The 14,915-nt window shown below is 38.8% G+C and overlaps 1 pseudogene; it reads right to left on the reverse strand.

The window, feature by feature from the left end:
• Positions 1-534: 534 nt before the first annotated feature.
• On the reverse strand, positions 535-10,313 carry LOC133773404 (interferon-related developmental regulator 1-like; annotated as a pseudogene).
• Between the last annotated feature and the right edge of the window lie 4,602 nt (positions 10,314-14,915).

The following is a 14,915-nucleotide window of genomic DNA, read 5'->3' on the forward strand; positions in this document are numbered from 1 at the left end:
GGCTTCAGATCCACCCAGCTCCAACTATTGCAGCCAGTTGGGGAGTGTACCAGCAGGTGGTAAATCTCTCTAATTATGCCTCTCAAACAAATAAATAGAATCTTTTTTAAAATGAAAATGAAAGACTTTAATAAATATGGCTTTCTTTTTTTTCTTAAAAATTGATTTATTTTTGTTTGAAAGTCAGAGTTACACAGAAAAGGAGAGGCAGAGAGAGAGAGGGAGAGGTCTTCCATCCGCTGGTTCACTCGCCATTTGGCCACAACAGCCAGAGCTGCACCAATCTGAAGCCAGGAGCCAGGAGCTCCCTCCAGTCTCCCATGTAGGTGCAGGACCCAAACACTGGGGTCATTTTCTATAGATTTCCCAGGCCACAGCAAAAAGTTTAATGGGAAGTGGAGCAGCTGGGAATTGAACCAGTGCCCATATGGGATGCCAGTACTGGAGGCAGTGTTTTACCTGCTATGCTACAGCTCCAGCCCCATAAAAATCTTTTTTTTTTAAAAAAAAAAAAAAAAGAAGAATATTTATCATTTTAAGCGTTGCAGCATCGAGCATCAAAAGGGGTTCAAGTTCAAATATCTTGCAAAGGCGTTTAGTTGGCTGCAAGTGATATTACATGCTCTGATCCAAGAACCTCCTTAAAGATATCATCGATGTGTTTTTTGACACATCTCCCAATATACATGCATTCAAGACCAAATGTAGCAGTTTCTATGGAAAAATCACATTCCTCTACAGCCCTTAGGTTGTCTCAAATCCTACTCCTACTTTGCCTTCTCCATCTTGGCTCAGTGTTTATTTTCATCTGTGGCCAATGCCCTAAGCATCTGAAGCAGACTCCCAAGTCCTTAGTTATAAAAAACAAAAAAGTTAGCCTCAATCGCTCTGGCCAATTCAAAGAGAAGTGCCAAAGAATCACCAATATCACAGGAGCAGGTTTGGGAGTTTATGGAAATGCATTTTTTCTTGACTTCTCTTATTGGGCATAAGGTCAGTAACAATCTCTAGGTGAGAAGTGAGCTGATACGAAGCATTGTGGTAAGGCCACAAATAACATTATCATCTTTCCTTTGAGATAGGATACAGTGAAGATATTTATTTTCCAAACATTCTAGGGTTAACTGCAACTTGGTAATGTCATCTGTGACAATAAAATGGCAAACACCAAAGCAGGTCACATGGGTTTACCTCTCCTGGACACTAGCTGTCCAATCAAAAACTATTTTCTCTAGAGCTGGTCCAAGAATTTTTTAAAAATCTCTTTACTTTCAGGGCCCAAGTGACTACAAAGAACAGATGCTAATGCTGTAGCTGCACGTTGCTCCTCAATCTTCCCTTTTTTTCAGAGCATGTTCATTGCTATCAACAAAAATTATTCTTGTTTCCAGAATAAATTTATACAGCAATTTTGAAACCAGCACATTTTTAATATCTTCAAAAGCTGTCTTTGTACTCTTACCCAGGGTTAGGTCAGTTAATCCCTTCAGCTTGTACTCTGAGGCATCTTGAGGTCCTTCCTCATGAAGGACTTCTTGTCCATCTTCGGCGACACTGGGAGGATCATTTGAACCACCGCTCATAGTCTCTGTCAATGCATCAGCATCCCTAAAAGATTGACTATTTTGCTGCTGGCCACTTGCAGCTGTTACATTCACTGCAGCTGCTCTTGAGCCTCTGTCATCACTGCTACCATGGTGGGATTGTGAAATTATGTAACCTCAAAATGGCAGAGGCAGACTTTAAACACAGGCAGCCACCCATAGTCCAAATAGTCTACAATCCAAATGCTTGCTATATTTCCTGCCAAATTTTATAAAAATATTTGACCCTGATTTTGTTCTACTTGAAAAAAAAGATGCATCATATTTTTAAAAAATTAATCATGTTCAGCATTGAAGTGCATGGAATCCCAACCAACATTCTATGGAGCATTCAGATAGGAGTGGCAGTTTGATCATTTGGGCATGACAGGTGGCTAAGTTTGTGCTTATAGGATAGCAGACAGTTCAGTGAAACATTCTTGAGTCAAGTAGTGAGACTATCCAGTAGTAGAATATCTTGTCCATGTATATAACATTTTTTTCTCAAAGACTAATTTATCTTGTAAAAAAGTCATGGTCCTCTATTTTTTCTAGTTTCACATCTTCGTTACTTCCAAGTACTTCATCTTCTTACAAATTTCTTTCTTTTTCAGCTCATCTGCTGTGAATAATTATTTATTTTATGTAAATTCAACATATAAAAACATATTTTTAGATAATGTGAGTGGCATAATTTTAGCTACTCTATGCTGTCACTTTAAGTAATGTATCCTAATTCATAGTAGCATAACAGTGTACCTCATCTGAAGGAAAATGTAAAATTCCTTGTTTCACCAAAAATAGTTATTTAGAATTGATCAAATGGCATTTTGGAGCTTGGAAGTAGTAAATATTTTATAAGAAATCATTGAGGTAAATCTGTACCTTTCTTATATTTCTTTAAAGTGTATCAATATTAATTATTTATATACCTATGTAGATCATAATGGAATACAGGGACACTGAATTAATTTCACTTAGAAATATGAATCAAAATAATGAAACTTCTTATGCTCTGTGGAATTGTGTTTTCTGTTATTCCAAGTGGTGGTATCACTCAAACTAAAACAGTTTTTTAAAAAACTTCAGCAACTCTGATTATTTTGTATCACTTCTACCAAAGTCCATGTTAGTGAGAAATTGTAGTCAGACAGGACGTGTGAGGATTCTGTTTACCATGTACATTAATCAAAGACCATGAAAATCATTTCAATTTCAAAAATTTGCCCCCCCACAAAAAAATCTCATGGTATTTAGGTTTAATAGCTTTTAGCTTTCAAATCATTGGGGTGGATATAGAACTGAGGAATAAAAAAGAACTGGGAGAAATAAAAGATGTTCTTGTACCTTTCTTCTGTCTCTACATCAACTGATTGAGGTACCTCTATGTGTGATGAAGTTCTACAGAGTAAACAAGTCTTGTTCTGGGTCTAGAGCTAGCAGAGGCAACAGTAGTGGTTTGGAGACTCCTGCTGATTTTCTTAAAAATCTAGACATTGAGGCAGTTGTGTTGCCACTCTCATTTTTGTTGAGAATGGTGCACAACTTAGACCCTTACATTTCCTTGATGATCTTGATAATTAGTGTTTGTTCTAAGTTTTGAACTTCTTGATTGACAGCTTCACCTATAATTGACTTTTCCATTTTTTTCTTAGATTGTTTTCAGGACAAAATGTGGCATTAGCTCTATAGACAGCATAGCAGTGGATGACATTTCCTTTCTAGACTGTTCCCCCTTTCTTAACCCAGACAGAAAGTACACCGCTCAGAAATTCCTGTATGCTAACAAGCACTGCATTACAGAGGATGAACTGTGAATGACCGTGCTGATAATACAGATTACTTTCATTTGCAGTAAGTGGAAGTGCCCTGCTCCCTCACTGTTGTCTTTATCTCCAACAAACTTATGCAATGTGGTGTGTTCACTTTTGAAACATACAGGATTCATATATCTCAGTAACAGAGGAAGGTGAGATGATTGGACTATTTAATTACATTCCTTTATGCTTATCAATACTCAGGACCATAATTCATTTAAAATTAGTTGATGGCTTTGGAATTTGTAAAGTAATTGGAAAACAAGTGTCTTCAAAGATAGAATGGAAACAAGTATTTACCACATGGAAACATTTTTCTAAAGATCAACAAAATGTTGATCAAAGTTAATTTATGTGGGGCTGGCGAGCCTCCATTTGAGAGGGTTGATTTTACTTTGTGAAAATAATCATATGACAAGCAGCTAAAAAAGAAAAATAAAAGCAAAAGTTTGATAAAACATCAAGTAAAGTGATCTTCCAAGGAAAATAAACATGGATGTAAAATTGTTGTAGGAGATCAATTCATAAAAACAGCACCTATTAAAACATACTTAGCTTAATGAGCCATGTGTGGTCATTTGGGTAAACCTTTAAAATTATGCAACATGGTTCAATTGTTGCCTCATTTCACTGTAAATGAGGTGAATATAGATTGTCAGGATAAAGTTTGACAAATTGTAAACCTTAGCATAGTTTCAGAGCTACAGTATTATGGTTGGATATTATTTGTTTCTTGAAACCAAACTTGTAATATCAAGAACAGTTTTCCAAAAGAAAAAAAAATTTTTTTTTTTGACAGGCAGAGTGGATAGTGAGAGAGACAGAGAGAAAGGTCTTCCTTTGCCATTGGTTCACCCTCCAATGGCCGCTGCGGCCGGCACATCGTGCCGATCCGAAGCCAGGAGCCAGGTGCTTCTCCTGGTCTCCCATGCGGGAGCAGGGCCCAAGGACTTGGGCCATCCTCCACTGCCTTCCCGGGCCATAGCAGAGAGCTGGCCTGGAAGAGGGGCAACCAGGATAGAATCTGGTGCCCCAACCGGGACTAGAACCTGGTGTGCCAGAGCCACAAGGCGGAGGATTAGCCTGTTGAGCCACGGCGCCAGCCCAAAAGAAAATTTTAAGTGCTCATATTTGAGAACCTCTGACTTTCAAAACTATTTTTATTTACTAATTTCCATTTTTTAAAGATATATTTATTTAATTGAAAGTCAGAGTTTACACAGAGAGAGAAGGAGAGGCAGAAAGAGAGAGACTGTCCTTAATGTGCTGTACATTGTGATTTAATGCTATAACTAGTACTCCAACAGTATTTTTCATTTGGTGTTGCTATGTGAGGGCAAACTGTTGAAATCTTTACTTAATATATACTAAACTGATCTTCTGTATAAAAAGAGAATTGAAAATGAATCTTGATGTGAATGGAAGGGGAGAGGGAGCGGGAAAGGGGAGGGTTGCGGGAGGGAGGGAAGTTATGGGGGGGGGGGAGCCACTGTAATCCATAAGCTGTACTTTGGAAATTTATATTCATTAAATAAAAGTTTAAAAAAAAAAAGAGGGGGGGGAGGGGTCTTCCATCTGCTGGTTCACTCACCAGTTGGCCGCAATAGCTGGAGCTGGGCCGATCCGAAGCCAGGAGCCAGGAGCTTCTTTTGGCTCTCCCACGCAGGTGCAGGGGCCCAAGTACTTGGGCTATCTTTTACTGCTTTCCTAGGCCATAACAGGGAGTTGGATTGGAAGTGGAGCAGCCAGGACTCAAACCGGCACCTATATGGCATGCTAGCACTGCAGGCAGCGGCTTTATCCACTAAGCCACTGCACCAGCCCCCTACTAATTTCCATTTGATCCTCACTGAAACCCTGAGAGGTAAGTATGCTGGGACAGATACTGTTAGTGCTTTCCCTGTTTGAAACTATCAGCAAGAGTGGTTAAGATTTTGTCTTAAGTTCATAAAAGTATTACTGACATAGTTGGTCTTAGAATCCAGTAACATTGATTTTTGATCTGTTGCTTTGCCCAAGATACAGTAACACTTATATGTGAAACTGAATTTTAACAAAGGTTGTAGAAGTCTTCTATTACATGTTTATTTGGTTTTTATGGATTATTTTCAATAATATCCATTTTCTTTTTTTTTTTTTTGACAGGCAGAGTGGATAGTGAGAGAGGATTTTCAATAATATCCATTTTCATCACAGAAGTCAAAGATAATTGGCTAATATTGAAATTGTGTTTATTATTTATCTTTACATTATGAATATTTTCTGCTACATTTTAGTTATATTTTTTCATTAAATATTTGCACAGTTTCTTCATTGGTACTTTCATTTGAATAGTACATAAATCTGTCAGGTTGCCGGCGCCGCGGCTCACTAGGATAAAACTCCGCCTTGCGGCGCCGGCACACCGGGTTCTAGTCCAGGTCGGGGTGCCGGATTCTGCCCCGGTTGCCCCTCTTCCAGGCCAGCTCTCTGCTGTGGCTGGGGAGTGCAGTGGAGGATGGCCCAAGTCCTTGGGCCCTGCACCCCATGGGAGACCAGGAGAAGCACCTGGCTCCTGCCATCGGAACAGCGCGGTGCGCCGGCCGCAGCGCGCTACCGCGGCGGCCATTGGAGGGTGAACCAACAGCAAAAGGAAGACCTTTCTGTCTCCCTCTACTGTCCACTCTGTCAAAAATAAAAAAAAAAATAAAAAATGAAAAAATAAAAAAAAGATTTAAAAAAATCTGTCAGGTTATCAGTTAAATAAGGCAGGCATTATAGTTTTGAATTTTATTTTTTACATTAAAATGTATCTTTTCTCCAGAAACAAATATTTCATGTGTTTTTAGGACATGGACATCTATTTCTAGGTAAATTTTTCCTGAACACTTTGTATCCAGGCTCTAAGTTTCTGAATGTTTGCATGACTTTCTTTGTGCTTAGGAAAAGTTTCTGATATATTAAGGGGGGGGGGGGGATCAGAAATACATTGGAAATTTACAGTCTTGATATTTATTTTAGCATAAAGCTCATCGACCTTTGGGAGAGTGAGTGGTAGTAGAGGGTGCTTTTTGGTGATTTAATTGCCAGATTGCTCTAAGTTTTGAATGATCCTCTCCGAGTAGTAACACTACAGCTAGAAGGCCAGATTAGTTCCAGATACTACATATAGAAAACACTTTCTGCTGCTTCGAACAAATACCCAACCAAAAAATCTTGGATTAAGCCCTAAATGTAACCTGCATTTTGACATTGGTTCTAATTACATAAAAATGAATTGTTTTATATGTCATTGCATATTTTTATTATGCATGTTAAGAAATTCAACTGTATTCTTGGTCTAAAGATTTCAAATGGTATGTTTCAATTATAGAGTGGCTAGAATATTCTCTATGAATTATGAGTGGTGCTATTATCCTGCATATGTTATAAACTTTAATTTGGTTTTAACTAGACTGAGAAGAATAGGAAGAAAAAAATTAAGGCAATCACCTTAGCAACTGATTTCAGTAGTTTGGCTGGCAAACAACCAAGTCTATGGGGTTATTTTTTTAATTTTTTGAAAAATTCTAGTTGAACATGTATTACAACTATAGAAAACCTTTGAATTTTATTATGTAGAAAAGTACCTTCCAGGAGTAGCAGAAATAATGAAAAAAAGGCAAATATTTTTAAAGGCATGGAACACTGCTAAAGGAAAGGAAAACATCTATTAAAGCACAGATTCCTACTGTTTTACTCTTGAAGACTAATTATCAGAAAAATGACAATTTTATTTTCTTTATAATTTGAATATTATTATTAATATATACAGAATAGTAAAAATGATTTGAATATTTAAGCACTAAAAAAACCTTGCTTGAACATAACTTGATATTCAGGCTCCTTTGGGAAACAATATTTTTGTTTCTCTATACTTTTAATTACTGTTATTTATGAGTATTGTTGACACACAATTGAGAATATCTGAGGGCCTCTCATAATTTCATTCTGTACTGTAATTAAAGATACAGAATATTTGATCAACATAATTAGACAATACCTTGAACCTAAAGAATATATGTAACAGCAGTTACCTACTGCAGGTGTCTTCTTTTCAAGTACACAGAGAACATTTTTTTAAAAATACGGTTTTAAACATAAGCAAAATTTAAAGTTTTTAATGTGTTAAAGTCTCCGGGTATGTCTTCTTATTAGGCTAGAAATTAATTACAAGCCAATACTTAGAAAATGCCTATTGATTATGACAAATATAATTTTAATATTTTTGCCTTCTGTCCCCAAATGTATGTTAAAAAATGTTTTGAACCAAAAAGTATTATAATACCACATAACAAAACTTTGAGATCTCTGTTAAGCCAATACTTAAAGAATAATTTATAGTCTTAAATCTTCATGAAGTAATTGAGTGTAAATTAATGATAGAGCACAAATCTTAGAGACGATTTGAAAGATGTAAAAATTTCAAAATATTCTATCAACAGAAATGGATAAGACAGAAATATTAATTTATGTTCATTGAGCAATTATGTCAGACAATGTTTGAAACATGTATACATCATAAAATGAAACAATCCTATTTCTGATGAGAATATATCATTAACTTCTGTGTTAAACTGAAAACATCACTTCTCCATGTGTTCTCTCTCTCTCTCTCTCTCTCTCTCTCTCTCTCTCTCTCTCTCGTATATATGGAGAGATACACATATATAAGAGTACTTTAAAAGTTCATGGAAAAATGGAAATGAAAAGATGAGCTTATTTTGGTACAAGATTTCTGAAAGCAATCATTGATTTTCATATTTTCCATGGAGTTTTGGAACATACATCATGTGGGTATGTCTGTATATGTGTATATACACACATACATATAAAGATGTATGTGTTTGTAAGTAAATTACAGTTTTCTTAAAGGTGGTAGTGATAGGAAAAAAATACAAAAGACAATCATAGATGAAAGTCAAATTGAAATATTACTTAGCAAGACAAGGATAGACATAAAAGAAAGCTTATTTAAGCAGCTAGTTGCAGAGTGTCTGGGGCTTGTTAATTTCCCTTTTAATTTTTTAATTATAGCCATCCTAGGGGTATGAATTGAAATATTGCTATTTCAATTAACATTTCCTTAATGACTAATGATGTTGAGCATCTATTCTTGAACTTATTGGTCATTTGTGTGTCCTCCTGGGAGAAATACCTGTTGAAGTCTTTTGCCTTTTTTTTAAATAGGGCTGTGTGTTTTTATTATAGGAGTTCTTTATTCTGGATATTAAATCTTTATCAAATAAATAATTTGAAAATATATTTATGCTCTAGATTTTCTTTTAAAATTTTGTTTTAAAACTTTATATTACATAAAGATTTTAAATTCACGACAAAACTGAGTGGAAAATACTGAGCGTTCCTATATACCCCTTTCCCTTAAACAGACACACAGCCTGCCCTGCCATCAGCGTCACATGACAGAGTGACTTGCTACAGTTGGTGAATGTACATTTGCAGCTCATTATCACCCAGTGTCCAGTTTGTTTCATTCCTGGTGTTAATCATTCTATGAGTGTTGACAGATGTACACGTTAGTACATATAACGCCGCATAGTTTCATTCTCTTAAATATTTGGGTTTTTCCTACGCATTCTTCCTTCCCCTGAGACCCTGACAGTTACTAATTTTTTTCTTTTACTGTCCTCATAATTTGTCTTTTCAGAATGGCATGTGGTCAGAGTCAGAAAGTATGTAGTCTTTTCAGATTTCCTTCTTTTACTTATTAATAGGCATTTAAGTTTCCTCCTTGTATTTTCTTGTCTCAACAGTTCATTACTTTTTAGAACTGAATGATACTCTATTTTATGAACATGCCACAGTATGCTTACACATTCACCCACTGAAGAGCATCGCGCCTGATTCTGAATTTGGCAATTAAAAAAGCTGGTATAAACTGCAAGTGCAGGGTGTGTATATGTGTGTGTGTGAGAGAGAGTCTGTGTGTGTGTGTGTGTGTGTTTCTTATAGCTTTTCAACTCCTTTAGGTATATAGTAGAGTATGACTTCTTGGTTTAGATCGGTAAAAACTACCTGGCTATCTTCCAAGGTGACTACCAACTGTACACACACTAGTAATGAATCAAACTTCTTCTTAATTCACATCCATACCACCATTTGATGTTTGCAGTATTTGAATTCTAGCATCTTAATATATATCCTATCGTAATTCTTCCTTTTTTAAAATTTGCAATTTCCGGTAACATGTGACCTTGAACTTTTTTTTTGTACGCTTACTTTCCATCTGTGTATCTTCCTTGAATAAGTATCTGTTTAGATCTTTTCTTATCTTAAATGAGTTGTTTTCTTCTTTTTGAGATTTAACAGTTCTCTCACAGTTCAAGTAACAGTCTTCCTCAAATGTCCTTACCAATATTTTGTGATTTGCCTTCTAATTCATTTTATAGTCTCTTACAAGTCATCAATTTTTAAATTTGAGGAAGTCCAGATCATCAGTTATTTCTTTCATGCCTGTAGTGTTGTGTTCAAGTTTTCATGATAACTAAAGGTCATCTAGATTTTCTCATGTTATTTTCTAGCTGTTTTTTTTTTTTAAATATAATTTGGTATTTTACATGTAGGTGTAAGATCTGTTATTGAGTTAATTTTTGTTATGGATATAAAGTCTGTAACTAGGTAGGTTAACTTATATGTAAATGTCCATTTTTTTTTAACAGCCCTGACTAGTAAAGAGTCTTGTGGTGGGCATTTGGCACGGCAGTCTGCCACTGGGGACACTGGCATCCTGTATCACAGCGCCTGTGTTCAGAGTCCTGACTCTGCTTCCCATTCCAGCGTTCTCCTAATGTGCATGCTGAGAGGTAGCAGGTGAAGGCTCAAGAGCTTGGATACCTGCAACCCAGGCAAATGACACATTGACATCTGGGTTCATGGCTGTAGCCCTAGGTGTCATGGGTATTTAGGGAACAAATCACTGGGTAGAGATTGATCTCTTTCTCCCTCTCTACCTCTCCGGCTTTCTGACTGTCTGCCGCAATACAAAAGATAAAATTGGGAAGAATTGCTATCCTGACAACACTGATTATCCCTGACCATGAATGTGGAATACCTCTTCGTTTTTAAAAAAAAATTCTCTTTATCATAGCTTTGTAGTTTTCCTCATATAATTTTGTATGTGTCTTGTTAGACATTTTGGGGGATTGCTAATTTAAATGGTATTATGGTGTTAATTTAAAAAATTACATTTTTTCAGCCGGCGCCGCAGTTCACTAGGCTAATCCTCCGCCTTGCAGCGCCGGCACACCGGGTTCTAGTCCCGGTCGGGGCACCGATCCTGTCCCGGTTGCCCCTCTTCCAGGCCAGCTCTCTGCTGTGGCCAGGGAGTGCAGTGGAGGATGGCCCAAGTCCTTGGGTCCTGCACCCCATGGGAGACCAGGAGAAGCACCTGGCTCCTGCCATCGGAACAGCGCGGTGCGCCGGCCGCAGCGCGCTACCGCGGCGGCCATTGGAGGGTGAACCAACGGCAAAAAGGAAGACCTTTCTCTCTGTCTCTCTCTCTCTCACTGTCCACTCTGCCTGTCAAAAAAAAAAAAAAAATTACATTTTTTCCTGCTGTAACATCGGAAATTTGTAGGCTTCTATGTATTAATCTTGTATCCTAGAATCTTCCCACAACTACTCATTAGTTCTAGGATGTTTTCTTTTTATAGTTTTTTTCCCTCTGATTTCTACATAGGCAATTTTATCCTGTATTACCATAAGCAGTTTTATTTCTCCTTTCTCCATCAGTGTAATGTTTACATCTTTTTCTTGGTTTATTGAACTACTTAGAACTACCAGTATGGTATTTAAAAGGAGCTGGGAAAGCATGTAGTGTTTCCCTCTTAAGAATGATGTTACCTTTGGGGCCGGCACTGTGGCTCAGTGGGTTAATGCCCTGTCCTGAAGTGCCATCATCCCATATGGGCGCCGGTTCTAGTCTCGGCTGCTCCTCTTCCAATCCAGCTCTCTGCTACGGCCTGGGATAGCAGTAGAAGATGGTCCAAGCCCTTGGGCCCCTGCACCCGCGTGGGAGACCCAGAAGAAGCTCCTGGCTCCTGGCTCCTGGCTTCGGATCAGCGCGATGCGCCGGCTGTAGCGGCCATTGGAGGGTGAACCAATGGCAAAAAGGAAGACCTTTCTCTCTGTCTCTCTCTCTCTCACTATCCACTCTGTCAAAAAAAAAAAAAAAAGATTTATTTATTTGAAAAAGTTCCAGAGGGGGTGCAGAGATCTTCCATCTACTGGTTCACTCCCCAATGACTGCAATGGTCTAAGCCAGGAGCCAGGAGCTTCCTGCAGTTCTCCCTCACGGGTAGCAGGAGCCCAAACAGTTGAGTCATCTTTCACTGATATCCCTAGGCCTTTAGCAGGGAGCTGGATCTAAAGTGGAACAGTATTAAATATTCAGACAATATAAATTTCTTATGATTGTGCCATTTTCAGTGTCTATTTTTCTTTACCTAACATAGCAAATTCATATAGCCCAAGAATTTTAGTAGTTTAGTTTTTATTTTATTCAGTCTATGGTGATAATGTCCAACAAGTGTGCAGAGTCAGTTGAAGATTCTGGTGACTGGAATTACAGTGGTCATAGTTAAGACCCAGAGGCAAGAGCTGGGGGATGAAGCAGGTGATGTTGTGGTTAGTTCACCTGGAACATTGGGTTTAAGAGCAGGGGGGAGTTAGAAATGAGTCCAGAGACAAGCAGAGTACATGGAAGTCCATGTTAAGAAATTTGAGCTTTAATTGTAAAGTAACAGGGAGCCATGGAAGCATTTTCAATAGATGAGTAGCACTACCAAATCAAGGTTTTAGGAAAATTCCCTGACAGCAGCATTTGTTGTTGGGCTTTTTTTTATATGTGTTTACATTTACTCCTCAAAATAAGTTAGCACACATTAAGGTCATGGAGCTTAACGTTAAGACATGAAGGCAAGCAGGAACACTCTCTCTAGCATTAATTCAGCAATATTTTATTCTATATACCAACAGTGGGAAACAGGAAACCCCCACTGCTGCAGTATCTGAGAGAAAGTAGTCAGTCAAGAAGTAAACAAAATTACGAGGTAAATTCAGATCCTGATAAATGCATACTAAGGAAATAAAGTTGTGGGCTTCAGAGAAGCCATTTGGCTGCACAAGTTGTTGAAAGAGCAGAGTGGCAAGGCCAGATCACATCAGGGCCTCACGAGCCAGTGACTGTTTTGGATTTTATTCAGTTTGTGAGAGAGACTGCTGAATATTGTTCAGTGGGGAGATGACCGGAAACAATTCCTATTTTAGAATCATTTTCCTGGGGACTGTGTGGAAGAAACTTGAGGGGATGGATAGATGGATAGAGGGTTGCAGATATGCTAACTATTCCCTAGCAGGTCAGACCAGGATGGTAGAAGCAATAAGGGCAAAGTTCTGGATGCACTTTTGGAGGAACAGCCAAGAGAAATGAAGGTGAGAAGGGGAAACTGAAGAGGGGAGCACGGGACTGAGCAGCGGGTGAGCAGCCTGGGTTTGATTGCACACAGGCCTTTCTTGTGGGTTCTGAAATCTGGCACCCTCATTCCCAATTTTGTCCCTTTTCCTTATTCGTTTCTACTAATGCTTGTATAAGACTTGTATAATCCCTGGCAAAGCTAACTGCTCTCGTATTTTTGCATGTATCACACTTCAGCATAGTCGTGGACTTAGTCCACCTTCCTCCATTTCCTGTGTAACCTGGAGCAAGTTTTATCACCTCTCCGACATCTAATAATGCTCACCTCCTAGAGTCGCTGAGAATTCGAGTTGGAGCATGCCTTTGCATCCTTCACACTTACCAGGCCTGCCGCATACTTGAAATTTGAATTTAGTTTCTCAGATTCTATACTGTCCAGATAAGAGCAAGAGCTTGAATACTGTCCACGTGCTCACCTTTCTGGAATAGGTAATTTGAGTTTTCCCTCAATTTAGGAAATGACAATTCCAAATCCCCCCTAAAAATCTTACAAATACTCCTCTGATTTTTCTAGGACATATGAGGATACCTCAAAAGTTCATGGAAAATGGAATTTTAAAATAAATCTTGGTGCGAAAACTGGAAATCTATAATTTTTTCCTAAAACACATTTTTCATGAACTTTTGAAGATGTTATGAAAAGACTTCAAACTATTTTGCACCAAACTTATCATTTAATTCCATCTTTCCACAACCTTCAAGTGCACTTGTATTCACCCAAAATTCTTCTATCTCAAAATTTTCTAAAGTTTTTCATCTTTAAAAAATTTAGGCTTTGGTTACCTTTTCTGGAATCTTAAGAGGTGTGAACTGGCTATTTCCTTACCTTTTGAATTACACTGCTATTCAAAAGCTGAACCTTGACCATCAGATGGAAGACTGACCTCTGTGCTTCTCCTCTCTCTGTGTAACTCTTTCAAAAATAAATAAATATTTTTAAAAAATATTTATCTGAAAGCAGAGTTAGAGAGGCAGAGGCAGAAAGGAGGAGAGAGGTCATCCATCTGCTGGTTCACTCCCCAAATGACTGCAAAGGCTGGAGCCAAGCCAAAGCCAGGAGCTTCCTACAGGTCTCCCATGCGGGTGGCAGGGGCTCAAGGACTTGGGTCATCATCTTCTGCCTCCCCAGGCCATAGCAGAGCTGGATTGGAAGTGGAACAGCCCATATGGGATACTGGCACCGCAGGCAGCAGCTTTTACCCACTAAGCCACAGCACAAACAAACGAACAAAAAATTTTAAAAATTTGAAAAGCAGAGTTATAGAAAGGCAAAAACCTTCCATCCACTGGTTCACCCTCCAGAATGGCTGAAATGGCCAGAGCAGTGCTGGTCCAAAAGCAGGAGACAGGAGCTTCTGCCAGGTCTCCCACGTCGGCACAGGGGCCCAAGCACTTGGGCCAGCTTCAGCTGCCTTCCCAGGGATATTAGCAGGGAGCTGGATCAGTAGTGCAGATGGGACTTGAGCCAGTATCGGATGCTAGCACTGTACCTGCCACACCACGGCACCAGCCCCGAGAAGAAACTTTTGCAGTAAAGTTTGAGACTAATGGCAGTAACTCTAAGGATGGTTAGTTTCTACCTGTAAATAATCAACCTCCAGGGCCAGTGCTGTGGCGTAGTAGACCAAGCCTCCGCCTGCAGCGTCAGCATCCTATATGGGCACCAGTTAGTGTTCTGGCAGCTCCACTTCCTATCCAGCTCTCTGCTAGGGTCTGGGAAAGCAGTAGATGGCCCAAGTGCTTAGGCCCCTGCACCCATGTGGGAGACCTGAAGAAGCTCTTGGACCCTGGCTTTGGAGAGACCCAGCTCCAGCCATCTGTGGCCATTTGGGGAGTGAACCAGTGGATGCAAGACCTGTTCTCCCTTTAACTCTCAAATAACAAGAAAACCAGTCTCCATCAGATTGCACAGGTAACATCGTCTTCTCCTCTACCTGAGACATTCATTTTCCCTTCTGAAGAGTTTTTTCGGGAGTTGGTGTCGTGTGTAGCAGGTAAAGC

Source organism: Lepus europaeus, chromosome 14 (genome assembly GCF_033115175.1).
Source record: "Lepus europaeus isolate LE1 chromosome 14, mLepTim1.pri, whole genome shotgun sequence".
Classification (NCBI taxonomy): Eukaryota; Metazoa; Chordata; class Mammalia; order Lagomorpha; family Leporidae; genus Lepus; species Lepus europaeus.